This window comes from Polypterus senegalus, chromosome 15 (genome assembly GCF_016835505.1).
Source record: "Polypterus senegalus isolate Bchr_013 chromosome 15, ASM1683550v1, whole genome shotgun sequence".
Classification (NCBI taxonomy): Eukaryota; Metazoa; Chordata; class Cladistia; order Polypteriformes; family Polypteridae; genus Polypterus; species Polypterus senegalus.
This window is the reverse complement of record NC_053168.1, coordinates 30250697-30274163: the sequence shown is the minus strand read 5'-3', so window position 1 is coordinate 30274163 and position 23467 is coordinate 30250697.

Below are 23467 nucleotides of genomic sequence, written 5' to 3'. Positions count from 1 at the left end.
TTTATTTATTTTCTCCATCTTTTTTGAATTGTGCTGTTACGTATGCACAGGCTGTCACACCAGCTAATGTAATCTCAGAACATTAAGCTCAATGCTGACTGATGCAGCGGGCAGAAAAGCTTTCATTCTGTCTGTTATAGCAACAGCCTCTCATTTGAAAGTGACCTCCAGGGGTGAGTTTCCTCTTTTTTTTTTGTTTTTTGTTTTTAAATTTCGTGACACACTTTCTGATTATTTTACTTACCGTTTGTTAAAGAAAACTTCTTATGATTTTTGTGCTCAGAATAGATGAGACAATTGACCAAAATTAGCATTGACCGTTACTGTTGTGAAAGCTACATAAACCTTGGAGTAATTTGTCAACTTCTCATTCACACTGCTTGGTGACTGAGAATTGAGAACTTCAGGAAGTTTAACTAAAATACAAGTAAAATCGGCACTTTTACAGACTGCTTTCTGGAAATTCATATATTACAGTTTCCATTATTCTTGTTTTTTAGGGAGTGATCACAGATTCCAACCTTACACAGTTGGAAATTGGACTGACTGCTTGTCTTTGATTCTGCCTACAAGATGATGATAATATAATATAATTTGTATCTATCATAGTATTTTATAAACATCCATAAACAAATATGACCATAATCAAAATAATTAGTAATTTGAAGTGTGTAATTAACTTGTTAGTGATGTCACCTGCAAATTGTTCATGGAGCAACATGTAGTTTTTCCAGATTTATTTTGATGTTTAAACATTAAATCAAAAAGTGATTTGCTTTAAGGCAGCCCTTAATTAAAATGTAACCTAATACATTAGACACATATCGATTACACTTACAGCTCCTCTGACAGACCAAGAGTCAAGTATGCTGTAGGAGTCTCCTAAGGGAGCCTTGATAACTGAAGCATAAAGTGGTCTTAACACACAGAGGAAATGTTTGAAGCACTTATGTGTGCTTTTTAATTGTACATTTCTAGAGGTAAACCTCTTCTCTGTCTTACAGCAAAATTATTAGTGCCTGACTTATTGAAATTTCTTTGTGCAAGGTAATTCAGTATATTTATAACATTACATTTAAATCTGAAATAACTGTATAATTCAGGGACTTAAGGTAACTGACTCTTCTGTCATCTTCTGCATTGGTCGTCAACTCATGTCCTGGAGGACTGCAGTGGCTGCAGGTTTCCATTATAACCCTTTTCTTAATTAGTGAACTGGTTTTGCGGCTAATTAACTTCTTTTGAATTTACTTTAATTGACTTGCTCTTGAAGACTTAGACCCCTTTTAATTGTTTCTTTTTCCTTAATTAGTCACCAAACAATGAGATACAAAATGAACTAAAACATGACCAGCAAACTGTATCCATCATACAATATCTGAGAGTAAGGAAAGATGGAGGTCTCAGGAATGCTGATCTGCTCAGGTCCACAAAACATTTGAGCAGTGCGCTTAGAAAAGAAAATATCAACAGTTTCAGAAATGTCTGCTGTTACACCATGAGAGCAGCAACAAGCCATGAAATTAAAGAACAGGTTTAATTAATGAGAATCAGTGCCTAATTAAGCAACTGGTTGGTGTGAAATTGCTTGGAGTTTGAGGCCCTGACTTAGTTGGTCTCATTTCATTTCTATTTGGATGCCATTTAAAGAAAGAAATGAAGCAATTCAGGGGAACAAATCTTTAAATTAAAATTAATTCATAAAAAGTTAAGTAGCAGCAAAATCAGGTCACTAATTAAGAAAAGGGTTAGAATGAAAACCTGCAGCCACTGTGGTCTTCCAGGACCGGAGTTGGCAACCCCTGATCTAGAGAACTGTGGACAGCATGTATTTTGTTACCTGTCTTCTTCTGAAAGTCCCAGTTTTCTTCTCATATGTGCTGTTTGGCCTCATTTAAACAAGGAAAACACTTGCGTTGACATTTCTGAAGTTCATGCTGTACAGATACACTTGAAGTTGTATTGTGTTCTCATGAGATGCTTCATTTCTTTTAACATATTATTTAAATACCAAATAATGAAATAATAGTAGCAAATGAAATCTGACAGCTATCTGTAAATGCTCTTTGAGAAACCAAAGCATATATTTTTTGTCTGTACTTAGAACATAAAGTCCTTAATGTATAAATATAGGAATAAGACTTCACAACTACTGCAAGTCTTTGCTGACAAAACTCATTTTTTTTGGCTGACACAATTTGCTTTCCAACCCCCCAAATCAAGTGTAGAGACCGTTTACTTGAGCACTGCGATTTATGCAGAACTTTAAGGTATGCTGTTTATTATACGTACCATAGCCCAAGAGGCATAGTTTTATTTCTGAATCATGCAACGAAATATCTCCTGTACCTTGGTTTCAGGGTTGGTTTGCCTTGAATTTGAAGTTAACTGTCAATACGTGAGCTTCACATGCTCTTAGTAATAAAAACACACCTGAGATAGCAGTTCAGGGGAAAGAGTGTAAATATACAATCCCTCTTTACCGAAAATGAGTTCCATTTGGTCATTTGTTATGGCCCGTTGTACCCCGACATTCGATTCGCAATCCGTTTGTCTGTAACAGTCTCTCTTAGCAGCTGTTCTTCTTTAAGAGTAGTCCGCTGGACAACAAACTGAGCCTGTCCTTGTCAAAAGACACCCAATCAAGTGTTATCAGGTACTTGCGAGAACATCGATGTTAGCAATAATCGTCCTCAGTAATCATTTCCGATTATGTATTCCAGTAATGTTTGATGTGAAGATCAGGGAGAGCAGTGTGAAACCAAAAGTTTTAGATTGAGTTGTTTTTTTAATTGTTCTTTAACAATGTTGGCTAATTAAAGGATATTTGTTGTGTTCTGTTATGAAGGGTTACATTATTTTATTAACTGTCTACATGTTGATCTGTTTCTTTTTTTTTTTACTGCTTGGTTTCACTTGATTGGTAGTGAAACATGACACTGTGGTTTCAGTTTTCTTGGCACGAGTTGCAGACCGCACTTTATTTGTTTTTTTTCTTCTTTATTAATCAAGATTGTGTAAATGTGGTTAAAGAAGTAATATTCCAAATACTTGTTCATGTAGAGGCTATTTTAACACGTCTCATAGGGCCAGGCTGAAATGTTGATCAGTGTCATCCTGTGATATAAAGATGACAGCCCGAAGCTAAGACACATTCATTCATTTGAATTTTTGACTTCACGGGAGACAGGCGTATTTGTCTTTAAAGTGCAGCTTGGATCTGTGCAATAAGAAAAATATACATGTCCAGGAGTCCAGAAGAGTACAGCACTCTTAGCAAGGTCCATGCTCTTTTTAAAATGTACAGTACGTTGAATTTAAAGCTTTACTTTGTTTTCCTACAATGGATATAAATAAATAATGAAAGACAAAAGCATTTCCTTGGAAGTTCAGGCAGACTTGTTTCAAGTGCCTTCAAAGCTGCTTGTAGGGCACCATCTCCCTTGTTGACGGACATTTGCTTGAACGTAGAAGGCAGGCTTTCACTGGGGTATAACTGCTTCTAAATCATTGAGCTTTCTGCTCAAATAAGGCTGAATATGGAAAGGCAACAGATAGGGTTGCTCACAATGGCTGGACGAGGAGGCCTGTACACCGTTTATACAATGCAGCGGCAAAAGTGACGCATCAGGCCAGGATCTTAGAAATATAAGTTGCATTATTCATTACATTTGGTGATCAGATTTCTAGTTTTCTACAGTGAAAGGTTTTTCTATGCCATTAATTGCCGTCTTTGTAAAAGGTGACACAGAACAGGGTGAAGTTCTTGGTCAGAGTCTGGAAAGGAATATTAGGGCTGTGTGTGGTGTGAGGCCCGGATGCGGCCTTTCATTTTTGTGTTTGTACCAACATCCAGAGTGCACTTGATCAACTTTTTAAAATCTTTAATAAAAAGAAAAGAAGCAAAAACACGAGTTTACCCCAAAAGTAGACACAGAAACACATTGTACCATAGAGTGAGTTTGTATTCAAAAAAGCAGCAGCAGCACCAAACAATTTTCGCAACTTTGATGCAGCAAAATTTATGAAACCACATGACCCTGTAGGCAAAAATGGGAAATAAATGGCGTAGGATCTGTAGTCCTTTTTGAGTGTGTCGAAATTATGTTAACATTTAAATAGCGGAAACAATTTATTCACAAAACGTTCTTCATATGTGCAAGATGATTTACAGGAATGTTCGCCATCATATTCAACACATGTACCATATCTGGCACATAAATTGTCCATAAAAATGGTACACAAGTATATACATAGCAGTACCATTAATGTTAACATAATTTTGACTCACCCTGAATATGTACATATTCTGTTTGGAATAAATATGTATATTTGATCAAAAGTGCAGCCAAAGCAAACCAGATGATGTAACTAAATATGACAATTGCAACAATATTTTGATGTTTTAATTGAGAAATATAAATTTCATTGATCATATTTTTGACCCTGATGACCAGTATTTATTAAAACTTGCCCTTAAAAACAACAAGTATTTTTAGTTTGTCACTGCTTGGCGGTTGGGGAGCACTGATTACATAAATAAATGAAGAAATGAAAATGTTTTGGCCTGCTCTTGTTAACGCGTCATGAATTGAGCCAATGCTCAGAGCCGGCTTGCTGCTCCGGTCATTTGTGTCCCCTTCGTAGACATTGACAACTTGATCTGCCCCCGTTTGCTGCACCTCCATCAATTCAGTTAATATGTGGAAATGTTGACCACAGGGTCACAGAAATTTAACAAATGTGTTTATGGGTCAGACTTTTAAAAAGCACATTCACATCGGCACCTGCTTTTGCTTTAATGTATTTGGTTCTGTAATGAACTGACCATAAGACGTCTGTTTTTTATCAACTTATTAAGTTGGGGGACAGTTGTAGTGCTTGCTGAGTATAGCAATATTATTACAGTTTTTAAAAGTGTGTGTTGAAACACAAGGTATTTTTTGGGGGGAAAAAAGGATTATTAGAAATAAATTGTCCTTACTAGCTGGGAGGATGGCATTGTTCTGTAATTTTATTTCCGATGGAGACTGGCATCACTGCGGATGAATATCTAGCAGATCCAACTTGGTATTTTGAGGAGCTGATGTGGCAGAGCTACAATATGGAGTAGCCGTTTCTTGCTTTCTTTTAAACCGTCTTGTTCATTAACCTCAGGAAGCCAAGCAGCAGAAGCCGACTCTGTAGAGGTTGGCAACCCTACTGCTATTCATCTTGGCTCAGGGACTCCAGCATGCTGGGATATTTACCCAATAGGACCACTGACATGGCCGAATGGTTCTTGGGTAGTCGTTCATCTTAGCCATAGAGCTTCTCTGCCATCAAGCAGCACTGATACTATCTTAATGCTATACAACAGGCAGGATAACCACAGTCTGAAGATTATCAGTGATGGCAGACCCTGAAATGGTTTTATGGAAACACAAAGTCGAACAACGGCAGCTTAGGCCGCACACATAAAAAGTCACGGGTGATTGAAAAAAGAAACAAAAAACTGAACACTTTCAGAACTCGGTAATTACGTATCACGTGAACTTGTAGTGTAAAGCAACTTGCGAAGAAACTCTGTTTTATTCTTAGCATGCGGCTGGCATAAGTCAATCCTGTAGTCCAGTTAATCTCTGACCTTGTGTTGCACAGCACTGTCGATGGTTAACTTGGCGCGCCAAACAATACGAAAGGTAACTCGACAATTTGGTGCGCACACTTCACGTTCACGTGATACTTAATTTCCACCAAGTAAGCCATTTTTGAAAGTGTCCAGCTCTTTTTTCAATTCCCCCTGTATAAGCGCAATACCCAGCATGGCCACAGAAGAGTGTTGGGTAAAGTAGAAGTGTCCTCCTGTTTGTTCACCCCGGCGCTGGCCAGTCTTCACACCAGCTATGAATGATGTTTTTGTGCTATGTTTGAATTTTCCTTGGTTATCTGCTGTAAACGTTTTCAATGAATTCCTTGAATGATGCTTCAGAATCCTTTTTTTTTTTTTGTTCTTCAGCTGTTTTCAGTTTATGTGATCACTTGGTTTGATATTTTGAAGAATAAACTTTACAAGATATTTTCTTCCTTGGACAGTGTGTATTACAGGCATTGTTTCAAATTCCATTTGCAATAAATAAAAGCTCCTTACTTGAAACCAGTGTCCAGTGTGTCTCTTTCCTTGTTGGTCAACCTGCCGCCATTACACCCTACCATAATGCTGATGTTTCATCGTTCCTCCGTTTTCTGGAGCTTCTAATTTAGAATTAAAGGCAAAGTGATCCAAAACATTTGAATTGTTCCACCACATTCATTCTTCAGAGGAAACCAGGAAAGAACCCAAAGAAATGTTTGGTGTCCAAAACCAGAGATTGTGAGACTGAAATGATTCCAACAGTGCGACCGATGCAGGAATCATTTATTCTTGGGGCAGCTCCTGCAGTGTCGAATGCCTCTTCACCTTGGAAATGTTTCCTGCTATCTCAAGTGTACTGAAGATTTCTTTGGGTGACTTTCCTCCCTGTCTTTGATGAAGGGTCCTTTCTAATGAGGTGTGGATCTTGTGGACACCAGAGGGCGCTTCAGCTTCCCAAATACCCAACTCAGGTAGAGTCAGACACAAGTAAAAAGGCTAAAGAATCTTTTATTGTGGGAAACACTTTAAAGCAATCGTTTCCCACCACTGCCACAAGTACAAAAAGCACAGTTTAGCACACAGCACCTCTTTTTTTTTTTCTTCTCTCTGTCTTTCACTGCCTCCTCCACTCCTCCTTGCAAGCATTGTCCTCTTCCTCTCGACTCTGTCTCATTGATATGAGGAAAGCAGCTCCTTTTATTCCAATCCCCAGGAGTGTTTCTAGTAATATGATAAACACTTTCAGGTGAGGTTAGAGCCCTAAGGATTAGGGATTCCCAAATCACGTAGCTCCCCTGGTGGCCCCCATAGGACCCAACAAAGCTGTTCCGTGGAACTAATATAACTGGTATGCCTTATGGGCACCCATTCGGGGATCTTAGCCTGGGCTCACTGCCATCTAGCGTCCTGGAGGAGACAAAGCCCTGTGTAAGCAGTCTCCCCCTGTCCTTCCATCCCGAGGGCATCCCGGCCAGGTAAGGACATTGGCTGTCCCTCTCAATGTTTGTGAGAGTGGGTTGGCAAATCTGAATCTAAAGTGCACCATAGAGGTGCTCATCCATCTTTCTTAACATCCAAAAGTAAATCGATTAGCAGCACAAAATATGGCAGAAGGTAGTGTAGGCCACAAAATATACAAAAAGGACAGACCAGGACCTGAGTAGTCTGCCATAAAAACAGGACTCACCCCAGGCAGACAGACCCCCAAACTAAAGTGGCAGACGGCAGGCCTGCACTGGCTTTAAAAGTCCAAATATACTTTTAAATGTCACAAATACGCAAAAATATTTTTCATGGGAGAGGAAACTGCAAAGCGTCTGAATTAATAGGAAAAAGGAAAACAAAGAATCTTGAAGAGCAATTAGTTTAAGGAAAGGGAAAGTGGTTTGCTAAAAAGGAACACAGCCAAACTGCAGAATTGAAAAACCATTTAATCTTAATATTAGCAATTATTACACCAAAACAAAAAAATACATGAGAAATAATCATCCAAAAATAACAATAAAATGGAAAACAATCATGAAGGACACTGACGTGACAGGGAGTGCTTGGGATTTGTGAAGTTTTCATTGCTGAGGTGCCACTGGTGTTAACGCCGTTCCACATCCACATTCTTGTTTTTTGCCAACAGGTTTGAAATTTTCTTCGGTTCTTGCCGTGCGCAATCTGTGCCAAGGTGCCAGGAGTCGGACATTCTGAACTGCTGCTTTCACTGCCATTGTTGTACTCCACTCTGGGGTCCCTACTGTTCTACACAAATTGGGTCAGCCTTCAACAGTGGAGCTGCCGTTGTGGTGGCACACTCTTGATTGCTCCGTTGCTATTCTGGAGGACTCCAACAGGGTTGCTGTTCTCTATACACGAATGCTGGCAGATCTTGTGCACACTACCTTGCCACATTAACTGCCATTTTAACCTTTTAACACTCCCAGCGACTTCAATGCACACATTAGTCAAGTTTCTTTACTGCCTGTCTACCTGCTTGGAAAAGCTTTATATGTATCAGTTGAGAAGAGCAGGTGGTCCCTTGGTGTATATGGCACCTTTCATGGTGCATGGTGCTGTTGAATTCAATTTGTGAATCATTCTGGGTACCATAGAATTCTCTGCCTTGCCCTCAGCTACTCGAATCTGCGCCCCTCTGAGGTCAAACTTTGGCACGACCCTCGACCACCTTAAGGCCCTCACTTGTTGGTTTGGCCACTGCTTTGTTTGACATCCACCTGGTAAGCTCATCTCGATGTTGGGCATTCAAGGCATTCTTAACATCAGCTGTGTCTTTGTGCAGCAGATTTATTTAAAGCATCCTCTTGCAGTTTGTGCTGTATTTAATTTCTGTCTCGGTGGGAGCCTGAAACTCGATAACTAGAAGGGAAGTTCAGCAAAAATTAGTGATGATGCCAGGTAGTATGCTCGTGTTCTGGAGTGTCTCTTTGCGCAGCTCTCAGTAATATGACACATGGCTTGTTAACTTCTCACAAAGAACGAAGATCTGACTATAACTAGACAGTGATGTGTGCCATGTTGGCCCCTAGTGGATGGATCATATAGCTCAACACTGCTGGTGGAACTGTAGTCTGAAATATCTACTCCTTGGCGTCGATCTCAACACACCAATTTTAATGCCCACTGTAAGCTTGAAATCTTGTAAGTTGTTTGCATCAACCGTTGACATTGTGCCAATAGCACTTTCCTTATGAAGCTGTCTCAAGTGGAAGGATTGGTTTCATCAAGGGTGGCTGTCACGGGACAAGTGTTGTCAAATTTGTGTGTGGAGACCAAGCCATGAACTGGTGATAAAGCTGCGTGAAGGGTCGAGATCACCGCCTGTGTCTTTTCTTCTTCACTTCTACACTTTTCAAAAGACCCTTTAGATGGCCACGTCAGTCATCTCTGTCTTCTGTTTATTTTCCTTTTCTCATATCTATGCTAGTAATTTGTCCCCGTCTCTGTTTATGTTTGCCGCTTTTCCACCAGCTGGCTTTCCTTTTCTCCGCTAGTCTAGTTACACTGTGGACATTTAGTGCGGATCTCCATTTTGGATTAATGCATCTTCTCTCTCCCTAATTTTAGATTTCATTGCAAGTACAAATAAAAGCTTTGTTTGTTGATTTACTAAAATATTTTAATGCTATCTATATAAACTGCTCAAAAAAATTAAAGAAACACTTTGAAAACACATCAGATCTCAATGGGAAAAAGAAATCCTCCTGGATATCTATACTGATATAGACTGGGTAATGTGTTAGGAACGAAAGGATGCCACATCGTTTGATGGAAATGAAAATGATCAACCTACAGAGCCCTGAATTCAAAGACGCCCCAAAAATCAGAGTGAAAAAATTATGTGGCAGGCTAGTCCATTTTGCCAAAATTTAATTGCAGCAACTCAAAATTGTACGCAGCACTTTGTATGGCCCCTGTGTTCTTGTATACATGCCTGACAACATCGGTGCATGCTTCTAATGAGATGACAGATGGTGTTGTGGGGGATCTCCTCCCAGATCTGGACCAGGGCATCACTGAGCTCCTGGACAGTCTGAGGTGCAACCTGGTGGCATTGGATGGACCAAAACATAATGTCCCAGAGGTGTTCTATTGGATTTAGGTCAGGAAAGTGTGGTGGCCAGTCAATGGTATCAATTCCTTCATCCTCCAGGAACTGCCTGCATACTCTCACCACATGAGGCCAGGAATTGTCGTGCACCAGGAGCCACTGTACCAGCATAGGGTCTGACAATGGGTCCAAGGATTTCATCCTGATACCTAATGGCAGCCAAGGTGCCTTTGTCAAGCCTGTAGCGGTCTGTGTGACCCTCCATGGATATGCCTCCCCAGACAATCATTAACCCACCACCAAACTGCTCATGCTGAATGATGTTACAGGCAGCATAATGTTCTCCATGGCTTCTCCAGACCCTTTCACTTCTGTCACGTGCTCAGGGTGAACCTGCTCTCATCTGTAAAAGCACAGGGCACCAGTGGTGCATCTGCCAATTCTGGTATTCTATGGCGAATGCCAATCGAGCTGCATGCTGCTGGGCAGTGAGCTCAGGGCCCATTAGAGGACATGGGGCCCTTGGGTCACCCTCATGAAGTCTTTCTGGTTGTTTGGTCAGAGACATTCACACCAGTGGCCTGCTGGAGGTCATTTTGTAGGGCTCTGGCAGTGCTCATCCTGTTCCTCCTTGCCCAAAGGAGCAGATACTGGTCCTGCTGATGGGTTATGGACCTTCTATGGCCCTCTCCAGCTCTCCTAGAGTAACTGCTTGTCTCCTAGAATCTCCTCCATGCCCTTGAGACTGTGCAGGGAGACACAGCAAACCTTCTGGCAATGACACGTATTGATGTGCCATCCTGGAGAAGTTGGACTACCTGTGCAACCTCTGTAGGGTCCAGGTATCGCCTCATGCTACCAGTAGTGACACTGACTGTAGCCAAATGCAAAACTAGTGAAGAAACAGTCAGAAAAGATGAGGAGGGAAAAATGTCAGTGGCCTCCACCTGTTAAACCATTCCTGTTTTGGGGGTCATCTCATTGTTGCCCCTCTAGTGCATCTGTTGTTAATTTCATTAACACCACAGCAGCTGAAACTGATTAACAACCCCCTCTGCTACTTAACTGACCAGATTAATATCCCATAAGTTTCATTGACTTTATGCTATACTCTGATTAAAAAGTGTTCCTTTAATTCTTTTGAGCAGTATATATATGCTTGTGAAGGGGGATTGGCCAATGAGGGTATAATAAGGGTATTGGCCACCACAAGGACCACATTAAGACGGCCCTGGTTCTTTCTTCCTCACACTCTGGTACAATTCATACCTTTGTAGTAAAATGTGACGCGTCGAGCCCGTAGCACACAGAATGTCTGCTGATTCAAGAGTTGTTTTTACTGCAAATTCCAAAGATTTACCCTGGGCAGGGGACGTGGACTTCCAATGGCGTGTTGCCCTACCAGCCTTGTACTTCCAAGGTAGGTCACCGCTGGATTTTGTTTTCTGTTCTTTTTCTTTTCTTTTCTCCCAAGGCTGAATATTTTTCCAAAAAAAAGAGTTTTCTGAAAAGCGCACAATACATTGACTTCACGCATACAGTAAGTCAACATAAAACATTTGGTGCTGGTTCTGAGGCCACTCTTGTCGTGTGTTTGGCGGCAGCAGCAGTGGCTGAGCGGTAGCAGTGACAGCGGATGGCTGGTGGAAGCAGCAGAGGAGGTCACAGTGCGACACAAACTGGTTTGTACGTCTTGTCATTGTAAGTGGCGGTCTTGCCAGGTGAACATTGCTGTAGGCGCACGCACATGTTCAGCACCCCAGTTGGCTGGGAACCAATCAGCTGATGCTGGTACCTCACTTTTGTTTTTCATCACGCTCTCCATGGGCCTCATGTACAAACCGTGCGTACACACAAAAATGTTGCGTATGCCCATTTCTATACTCACATCACGGTGTATAAAAACTAAACTTGGCATAAAGCCACACACATTTTCACGCCAGCTCAATCCCTGGCGAACACAAGTCCTCCGCTTGCAAACTGGCGGTACCCAGCGTCAAAGCAGTGCTATTATTCCAATGTGGTTTCCCTTACTTTTTAAAATCCACATCCCTGAAGCGCTTTATCATATACACTGAAATTAACAGCATATTGTTTATTAGTTTAAGGTATCTGATTGTAATTAACCTGTAACAATATAATAGTCCATGGAATAGCCAAACTATTCCAAATACCATAACTGCTTTAGCGTTGTTACTCTTAGTGCACCGCTCGGAGTATTTATATCACTGTATCCCAGTGTGGAATCACAGCTCTACAGCAGCTGATCGGAAAGAGGATTATCAGAATACAGAATCGAGCACACGCTGCCTCAGCCATGCTGTCTATTGAACTGCTCTCATATGACAAACACTTCAGAGCCTTTCCTGTACGGACCTCGCGGTTCAGAAACAGTTTCATCCCAAGAACTCTAAACGCACTCAGTCAGTCCATCAAGTGCTCCTTGTAGAGCTGTTTGTAATTATAAGTACAATCACCTCACTATAAACTTATACTGCACAGCAATTTTATAAAGTGAGTATTTACATATGATGACAATATCATTTTTAAGATGAAATGTAGCAAAATATGTTTATTATATTATACACATAAAATGTTAACATCATTTAAATAATCTATATTGTTGATAATTAAACATGTGAGGACGCGGTGCCGCAGCACTAGCGACGATTTGGCGCCCCGTTCACAGATTGTTCCTGCCTCGCATTGTATTCTTGCTAGGACTGGCGTCACTGGAAGGATAGATGGATAGAATAATTAAACACGTACTACAAAGATATTTCAATGTTGCTTAAACGTTTTGAAGAATCGGCGTTCTTAGCTTACAGATGGCTTAACGTCTATTATAGAGCTGATTGTGTGTCGATTGGGTATTTGGAGAAAGAAAAGGAAGGACAGGAATTGGGGGTTAGTACACTTGAAAGAGACGTACTGCTGCAATAAGTTTTTTCATCAAAGGTCACGCAAAGCACAGCAAGCATTTTGCAGATGGCAGGAACAAACTCTGGACGGGGCACCAGCTCATCACTATGCCTGCACCACCGTGTTCTCATGTTTAATAACATGCTTTAACTCCTATCATTATGAAAATGATATCACGTATACATCTCAGTATTTTAATTATTCAGAGAGCTGTAATATCACGAATGTAATGGATTCTGTGTCCTGTCGGAGGAAGAGAAAGAACGGAAGCACTTGATGATTCACACACACAGAGCACTTTGAAGATCAAATACAAAACAAAGCATTTAACATGCTGCTTTAGTTACAATGGGATTTGAGAAACTAGTAAATTAAATGATTTAAAGATAAGGTTTATGATGTTCTACTTTAATGACAAAATAAAACTATGTGATTCAAGTGGAAATTTTGAGATTAAAGTTGACATTTCATGCTTTTTCCCCCACAGTGTCCCTATTTTTTTTTTCTTTTTTCTCTGTACCCTAATAAGCTTTCATATGACACTCAGACGGTGGGCTACGACTCGCCTTTTCATGGCGACCTTGATATCTGACAACTTCTTTTTTTATTTCGGGCACTGTGCGACTTTGTGAACTTGAGCTTTTGAGTTTCTCCGACAGTCTATGTCACTCAATCAACTTCCTTTTGTTGATTATTTCACAGTTTAAACCAACAAATCGTACGTTTTTTCCTTGCTTCCACTTGGTATTCGCTGAAATTCGTGCACATGTGTTACTTTTCACGCTGACCGGGATTTATGTAGAGGAAGAACGTGGAAGTTGGCGTCTGCACAGATGTATGCATCTGGGTTTTTTTGTGCGTATGCACATTTCCACTTTTGTCCGTACACCATGTTTTAGTGTGAATTCTACGCATGCCGTTATGCATGAGGCCCCAGATCACTTGCACCAAAATCGGAGTCTGACAAATCAGAGTCCAATTCAAAATAACACATTTTATGCAAAACATCATCCACCGAGTAAAATGCTTTGCGCATTCGCTTTGCTCTCTTGGCAGATGACGGTGCCGTTTTTGCCATTGTTTGCTCGTCACTACTAACACTTACGGAGGGATTAGATGTCAAGTGAACAAATCTATCATTCCTCCAAGTAAAGAGAGAGCCTACGTTTACCATAACAGTGTATTGTGTTTGACGTTTACAGCTGATTATCATCCTCACCCCTCATGTCGAGAAAAGTCAACATCAGCCCTAGAAGAGTTAACAAATACTTCCCGGTAAAATACATTCCGAGTTTTCTACTAATTTCCCTTGCAACTGTGTCTGAATAAAAATCTCCTAACCTCTTCTGCAAAACCATCAACAAAAAAAAATCGCACTACGTACTTACGCTTAACAGTAGAATTACCAGAGCCTACGAAAAAACTCGCAGATCCGTCCCACCTTAAAAACTTCTCTCCATCAGCGTCTTTTGTCCTTTAAATGTGTTGATAAGCAGTAAGCACTAAGCAGCCTGCTATCACATCACCCCACTGCCGCACACTTTTCTCAGCTCAAGTCTGTTTATCTGCGTGCCAGTTGCTTAGAGTTGTATAGAGTGAGAAGTCAAGCAAAATGACACCTTTTATAAATAATAATATATTGTTATTTGGAGCACATCATTAAAACAGAAACATTTTTCATGTTTTAGTAATAATTGACAAAATGTAGACATGAAGTTTATAATGTGTGAAGCCTGAATTCCAAATATCAAAGAAACACTTTCACAAAATGTACAAATATAACACAACAAGTGCGCTTCTATTCACAAATATAACTGCAGAAAAACAACCCGCGTTAGGGTGCGACATTGACACGCATTTGCTACGAGCGCTTCGGTGGCGCAACGATATCAACTGTTGACTGCTAATCAAAACTTCATGGGTTCGATCCTGAATGAGTCCGTTTTGAGAAGTGAGCTGCTCTCATTCTTACTATTTTAGAATAAAAACATACATTTGAATTTGAAAAACGTTTCTGTTTTAACGATGTGTTTACTGTACATAGATTGTTGTAGACACGGAACACATGAAATGCATGTGAACCAAATAACAATATAGTATTTATAAAAGGTGCGATTTTGCTTGACTTCTCACTCTATGCAACTCCAAGCAACTGACGCGCAGGTAAACAGACTTGAGCTGAGAAAACTGTGCGGCGGTGGGGTGATGTGATATTGGACTGCTTGCTGTTTGCTGCTTATCAACACATTTAGAGGACAAAAGACGCTGACCGATCAGCACCCGTCATCATATTTATGCCATCAACTCCTGTGATGTCAAAGATGTCACAATCACAGTCATGTGACAGAGTAGGAAAAAACAGGATAAGAGCAAAATTCAATTTTGTTAAGCTAATTTGAAATTCATGAACCCCCAAAAATAGATTCTACATAATCAAAAATCATTGAATACACCAAAATAACTTTAACAGTTACACAGGTGTGGTGCGAGATGCAACATAAATGAAGTGCGCTAACACATTGAGCGTATGTTGTGTCTGCCTGAGTCGATACGAACATTTTTATTTACCTACCTCGCCTAATGGAAGTAATTGCTATCCAGTGTTAGTGAAAGTTGTAACAAACTCCCCAAAATCGCAATTCCAAACTCCTACTCTAATTCTCTTCTATTGACGCGTCTTTTAATTCTAATTACTGTCAGCCACTAATTCAACTTGCGAGGACGATGGCAATCGGTGAGTAAAGTGACGTTGATAGACCTGGACCAGTGGAGATGGACCCTTCTCGATTCAGTCCTCACTTGTGTCTCCTGACATGAGGATTCCACTCGTCATTTGAAGACTTCTTCGGATCAGAGTATCCACCAACTGAACATCATTGGGATGGTTTGCAGATGCCATCAGACTCACTTTCCGGCCTGCTTACCGTATGACTTCAGTGTGTCCATGTGTACTTTCTCCTGTAATTCCGGTTTCCTTCCACATCCCAAAATGTTCACATTGGGCTGACTGGTAGCTCTATATTGGTCAACACAAGTGGTTCTGCCCAGCAGTGGACTTGGCACCCTGCTGCACATCAGATCCTCTCCTAATGGAATAAGAAGATTCACTTCACTGTCGTCTTGACATTTCAGTCTTCAGATGAACAATTCTACTCCCACAATGCCCTGCATTTGTTTTTCTTCTGCACATTTTTTTTTTGCATCGACTATGCTCTCTCTTTTCGGTTTCAGGTGCTCATAATGCCCCAATAGTCACTTTCCTCCTTCTCACCGCCAAGGTGCAACCAGCCTCACCCTCTGATACGTTCAGTCATGTCACAAACTTCAGCCCAGATGTCACTTTGGCCTCCTTAGTGGTGCCACACACATCACACCTGGCAGCATCGATGTTCTCAAAAGTCTCCAAGTTCTCTGGTTTGACTGGCAGAGCCAATGTTTAAGATGGTACACTCTCCTCTGCCCTCTTCTTGATCTTCACACCATTTGCAGCCAGAAGCCTCCATGTCCCCTGTGCTACAATTTGCAGTCCTGGGTGGACATTGACACCTGAGGTGACATGAAGTGCCACCTGCAGCATTTCCTGGTTGTGACAGCTAATGGTGTCTTCCATATTCACACCTTAAATGTCCCCACAAGATAACCGATCCAACAATGAGATGAACTGCTACAGCCTTTAGTCAATGCTATGGACACCTGTTGGTGGTCTGATGCATGTGGCTATACTAAGTAAAACTGCTGAAAGCGGCTATATAGACCAATGACAGTGAAGTGAAGTGAAGCAGCACTGTTGGCTCCAAGGCACTTTATGATTCTCCTCATCTTCCCCAAGTCTTTGCTAGAAGGCCTGAATCCGGCCTGAAATTGGAGCACTGAGCCCCCATTGTGTCGTCGTTTTCTGTCATGAGATCATTAATTAGAGGATCTGCTGGATTTCATCTCAGTTCTGTAAGACTTTGCGTAGGCTGTGATGCTCCAAATGAGGCTACCAAGAGTTGCTCTTCGGCAGTCGACATAACCTACACTGGTCCTCTGGGCTGCTGCAGTGGAGGGTGACACACAGTAGCACTGAAGTGATGACAAACCTCCTAAGTGAAACAAAATCCTACAATGACATCTCCTGCTGTACAATGCTGCCCTCCAGTGGGCGTCTGAGGCAACACCACGGAGACTTCTCAATTTCTTATAAGGGGCATCAGCAAAAGGTGGCCAATGGTGTGTCCGCCTGTCCCTTTGGGCAGATTATGTCTGAGTGAAATGGACACCTGGTGACCATCAAATGGCCTCAGTTTGCTAACTGTAAAATGAATTCAGAAAGTATTCATTCCCTTTCTGCACACTTTATTGCGTTGTAGATTTAATTTTATATGCACTCTATAATCCTTAGTGACAAATTATTACAAATCTAAAACTGAAATCACTCATTCATAGAAGTAGTCAGACCTTTTGCTGTGGCTCTCCATACTGTGCTCAGGTTCATCCTGTTTGATTTAATCGTCCTTGAGATGTGTCCAGAACTCGACTGGAGTCTGCTGGTGGGAAGCCGAGTTTAGAAAGAAGGCACACACCGGGCTGTAGAGGGTCTCACGGTTCACACTGCATGAGAAAGTGAAATCTGCACATCCTCAGCCTAAGCTGTAGGAATCGGGAGACTCGAGTAGGTGGTTTCTAGGTAATGGCCGGGTTTGGGGTGCACTGTGAAGTTAGTTTGCCTGTGAAAAAACAAAGTAATGTGGACAATTATAGTACGGCCTGGTGTGGAAAACATGCAGCACATCTAAATTATATGAGAAATAAAGCTGGAGTGGGGTGGAGGCAGAAACCTCTGTGCTTTTCCCAGTTGATTGTGGGATGTGTTTTTGCTCCTACTCTGTTCAGTGCTTGTATGGATTGAGTGTTGGGCAGGGGCATGGGGTGCAGTGGCTGTGGGGCATCTGTTGGCGAAGAAATATTCACGGATCTTGACTTTGCTGACGATGCTGTGATCTTCGAGGAGTCAATGGAGGCTCTGATCGAGGCACTCGTGAGCCTGAGTGAGGAGTCTGTGTGTCTGGGTTGGCGAGTGTCCTAATAAAAACCAAGAGCCAGGTCTTTAATGACCTCCTGGGCACGGCCATCAGCAGTGTGTCTGTTTCCTGGGCACGGCCATCAGCAGTGTGTCTGTTTCCTGGGCACGGCCATCAGCAGTGTGTCTGTTTGTAGTGAGTGTTGACCTTGTTGAGAGGTTTACTTACCTTGGCAGTGACATTCATGTCTCTGGTGACTCTTCCTATGAAGTCAGTAGACGGATTAGGAGAGCATGGGGGGTCATGAGGTCGCTGGAAATGGGTGTGTGGCCCTCCCGATATCTATGCAAAGGTCCAAGTCTTTAGAGTCCTGGTGCTTCCTGTCTTGCTATATGGTTGAGAGACATGGACGCTATCCAGTGACCTGAGATGAGGACTGGACTCCTTTGGTGCTGTGTCTCTCCAGATAATCCTTGGGTACCGTTGGTTTGACTTTGTGTTGCTCAAGGGGTCCCAAATAAGGCACATTACCTGCATTGTGAGGGAGCGTCATTTACTGCACTACGGCCATGTGGCGCGTTTCCTGAGGGAGACCCAGCTCATAGGATCCTCATTGTTGAAGGCCTGAGTGGCTGGACCAAGCTGAGGGGTCGCCCACGTAACACCAGGCTGCAGCAGATAGAGGGTCATTTCCGGAGAGTGGGTGGACTGCGTGTCTGTCTGGGGGGTTGCCAACCGAGATGCAGAGCTGTTTCATTGTATGTTGGGTGCGGCAACATGGTGTACCAGTGCATGCTCACCAACCTGACCTGACCGGAGGCTGTGTGGAGTACTGCGTGCAGTTTTGGTCTCCAGACTACAAAAAGGACATAGCAGCACTAGAAAAGGTCCAGAGAAGAGCGACCAGGCTGATTCCAGAGCTACAGGGGATGAGTTATGAGGAAAGATTAAAAGAGCTGAGCCTTTACAGTTTAAGCAAAAGAAGATTAAGAGGTGACATGATTGAAGTGTTTAAAATTATGAAGGGCATTAGTACACTGGATCGAGACTGGTATTTTAAAATTAGTTCATCAAGAACACAGAGAGACAGTCGGAAACTTGTTAAGGGTAAATTTCGTACAAACATTAGGAAGTTTTTCGTTATACAGAGGACCATAGACACATGTAATAAGCTACCAAGGAGTGTGGTAGACAGTAAGACTTTAGGGACTTTCAAAACTCGACTTGATGTTATTTTAGAAGAATTAGGAGGATAGGACTGGTGAGCTTTATTGGGCTGAATGGCCAGTTCTCGTCTAGAGTGTTCTGTTCTAAAAATGTCCCTCCACGGTAGTGTGATCAAGAGACATAAACTGGATACTTTTCATTGTTGTGCATTGGAAGTGAGAACAACCAAATGCTAGCTTTCTACACCAAAAAATCCTGAAAACCCTCAAAAACGTTTTGTTTTTAGTGAGTGTCATGTTTCGCATTGTGAAATTGCCTGAGGAACAAATTTTTAACATAAAATTTTGCACAACACGAATGCGAATCAAATCGAGGCTGCTTTGCACCTTTTACAATGGGCAGCCAACTTCTTGAACGGCAGTTGTATTTTGATGGCAGTTCAGGCAAGCATCTTACATCAGTGCGGCTGGTCACATCACACACTTGGAGATATATATTGTATGAGAATAAGAAATATTGTGACGAGCGGCCACGGCCAGGATGCCAGCTGGGTGGAAGGGCTGGAGGAGAGAGGATCTGCGAGGCACTACCTTCCCCAGGATGTTAGAGGGCAGCCCCCGTGGGCAGCTGTGGCACCATAGATCCCCACAGGGCGCGCTGGGACTTGGCGTTTGGTACAGCCCTGTTGGGCTCCGTGGGGGCTGCCAGGGGGAGCTACAGAGCCCTACAGTGGACTTCCATCACACCTGGGAGTGATTCCAGACAATGCTGATGAGCCGCCTGGAGCACTCCCAGGAGATGAATAAAAGGAGCCGCCTCACTCCATTTGGGGTGCCAGAGTAGGAAGGAAGACGACAAAGTTTGCCAGAAAGGGTGTGGAGGTAGAAGGACTGAGAGTGACCCAAGGGAAAAGGAAGGGGCCGAGTCTTATATTTAGTATATTTGGTACTGTGCTGCTGCTCTGGGGAACGAGGGAAAAGCGCTTCCCCAGCTTTGAATAAAAGGGTGTTGTGAGCTGCACTTGTGTCTCTGCCTGCCTGTGTTGGGGTTAGGGTGGCTGGAGCACCCCCGGTGTTCCACTTGTGGCATCCCAGTTGGGACTTCCTGGTCGTCGGTAGCCAGGAGACCCGTATTAAATAATTTTCTTGTGGCTCAACCCGACACAGCAGCACGAGCGCATGCACGCACACAGCAGCAGCAGACCATACCAAAACCGCTGATGCCCACGGAAGCACCACACCCATCCAATGGGGAAGAAGAAGCCCAGGAGAGGTCTGAAAGCCTCGGGTGACTCGCATGTGGCACCCAGATTGGTGTACCTGGAGAAGAGGCCACACGGAAGAAGCTCGCTCCGTGCGGCAGGATCCCTGAGGTACTGTAGGGACAGATTGCCCTTGGAGGGTCACTTGTCTGTCACTTACACCTACTTTGTAGATTTGGGGGCGAGCTTGAAGGAGTCAGCTGAGGAAGGCCTGGACCTGCTGCTCTCTGAAGGACAAGCACTGGAGGAGGAACACCTGGTCTCTCACGCCCCCATTGGAACCAATCAGAGGGAGGAGGGGATGGTGGAGGGTTGGACCGCCCTACCCGACGCAGGTAAGGGAATAGATGGTGTGTGTCAGATCCCCACAGATGATTGGCTACAGATGGGACAGATGAACATTCATTCTCGATGGAGTCTCCGCACGAGGTGCACAGGCGCAATGGCTCTGGACCGGCGGGTAAGGATGAGCTCAGTCTGAGTCCACCACCGGCTAAACTAAATAACCTTGTCTCGGCTGTACGGGAGCTGTAAAGAGTTCTCCAACCCGTACAGTCCTTATTACAGGTGATGGAGAGGCTAGAGAGGATGGCTGAAGCACCCCGAAGATGATGCAGGAGTGTAGGATGAAGCTCGGCGTGGGACTTCATCCATGCAGATGCAGCAGTACAGGAGAGTGGTCCCTGTACCATACATAAAACCGGAACTCTAAGCAAATTGTCCCCAGATGTGACATCAAAAGAGAGACAAGTAGCCGGAAGTCCAACAGTGGAAGTAGCTGTGATGACCAAACGTGGGGTGGTCTGAGAGGACGACTCAGAGCGGCTTATTGGTGCAGGACTCCTCAGCCCCTCAGTACTTCAGCGGTGGTCGCACTCAAGTCTAGAGGGGTGCAGACAACACGGGGTCTCTCTGTATGCCAAAAAGAGAGCCAGACTGTCATGGGACCCCAGAGTAAAAGGAAGACCCAGAAAAGAAAGACTTGGCCTCCGAACAGTGCAGCATGGGAGCTGGTGTGTTCACATGTGGTGGATGCCCACTCTCCATGGGAGAGGAGGGACAATCTGACCTCAGTTGGGCATGAATCGCAGCAGAGCTTCCCGCACTGCTTCCATATCCGCAGGGCTCAGATACAAAAAGGGGACCGACAATGTTATGAGTGCCACGGTCTGGGACATGGGTGGAGGCGCTGTCCTAACAAGATGCCGACAGATGCTGGGAGATGGCGTCGGCGCATCGCCTTCCCATCCTCTTCTTTTTTGTTTCAGGATAAAGCCATGGACCAGACGCTGTCGAACGCCCAGCCTGGAGAACATCAGCCCCCGCGAGACAGGATGCTGTGCACCATTTATCTCAGCTGAGGGAGAGGCAGTGTGGCAGACAGCCGTGACCCTTACCCGCCTGGAATGCCTCGATAGTAGAAGGACTGGGGGAGAAAGGTCTTGCTAACTCACTTAGAGGGCACCTTACTTAGGAGATCAGACCTCCTATTGTAAGTTGGTATGCGTCATTAATTATAACTGATTGCTGTCGTCCATAACATTACATGGAAATCAGCTGCTCTGCCTTTGAAATTAGATGAAGAACAAGCCAGGAACTTGAAGGAGTCCTTATTGGCTCCATTTTCTGCATGAATTCTTTGAATAGGAAACTTCAACAGACCGAAGTGAAGCGACATAACAGAGCCTCTGGCTACATCCACGCTACTACATCTTCACCCACGCTAGAATTTGCACTGCTTTCTCCATGCACAGAAAAATGACTGAAAACGTATGTGATGTAGACATTCACCTACACTGGGCAAGCACACCTTGGCAGAAGACTCTTTGAAGATTTAGCCACTGGATTTATCACAAAACTTTACAAACCAGGATATTATTTGCCGTTTGTGCATAAATGCAGCCTTTAAACTGTAATAAACCTAATTTAGAGGCATACTGGTAAGCAATACAAAAAGTGCCATGAAAAGAAACTCTTCTATTTTTACTTTGTTGGAATATAAACTGCTCAAAAAAGTTAAAAGAATGTTTTTGAATCCGAGTATAGGATCGAGTCAATGAAACGTCTGGGCTATTGATCTGGTCAGTTAAGTAGCTGAGGGGGGTGGTAATCAGTTTCAGCTGCTTCGGTGGAGACGACCCCCAAAACAGGAGGTCTAACAGGTGGAGGCCACTGACATTTTTCCCTCCTCATCTGTTTTTTCACTAGTTTTGCATTTGTCTACGGTCAGTGTCACTACTGGTAGCGTGAGGCCATACCTGGACCCTACAGAGTTTGGTTGCACAGCTAGTCCAACTTCTCCAGGATGGCACATCAATATGTGTCATTGTCAGAAGGTTTGCTGTGTCTCCCACCACAGTCTCAAGGGCATGGAGGAGATTCCAGGAGACAGACAGGCAGTTACTGTAGGAGAGCTGGACAGGACCATAGAAGGTCCTTAACCCATCAACAGGACCGCTATCTGCTCCATTGGGCAAGAAGGAACAGGATGAGCACTGCCAGAGCCTACAAAATGTCTTCCAGCTGGCCACTGGTGTGAATGTCTCTGACCAAACAATCAGAAACAGACTTCATGAGGGTGGCCTGAGAGCCCGATGTCCTCTAGTGGGCCCTGTGCTCACTGCCCGGCACAGTGGAGCTCGATTGGCATTTGCCATAGAATTCCAGAATTGCCAGGTCCACCACTGGCACCCCGTGCTTTTCACTGATGAGAGCAGATTCACCCTGACACATGTGACAGACGTGAAAGAGTCTGGAGAAGCCGTGAAGGACATTATGCCGCCCGTAACATCGTTCAGCATAACCAGTTTGGTGGTGTGTCAGTGATGGATGGGGGTTCATATCCATGGAGGGACGCAAAGACCTCTACAGGCTAGTCAACGGCACCTTGACTGCCATTAGGTATTGGGATGAAATCTTTGAACCCATTCTCAGATCTTCTGCTGGTGCAGTGTGTCCTTGGTTCCTCTTGGTGCATGACAATGCCCGGCCTCATGTGGCGAGAGTATGCAGGCAGTTCCTGGAAGATGAAGGAACTGATACCATTGACTGGACCCCCATGCTTGCCTGACCTCAATCCAATTGAACACCACTGGGACATTATGCTTCTGTCCATCCAACACCACCAGGTTGCTCCTCAGACTGCCCAGGAGCTCAGTGATGCCCTGGTCCAGATCTGGGAGAAGTTCCCCCAGGACAACATCCATCATCTCATTAGGAGCAGGCCCCGGCATTGTCAGGCATGGAGGCCATACAAACTACTGAGTTCGATTTGGAGTTGCTGCAATGAAATTTCGGGAAAATGGACTAGCCTGCCGCATCATTTGTTCACTTTGGTTTTTTGGGGTGTCTTTGAATTCAGCCCTCTGTAGGTTGATAATTTTCATTTCCATCAAACAATGTGGCATCCTTTCATTCCTAACACATTACCCAGTCCATATCAG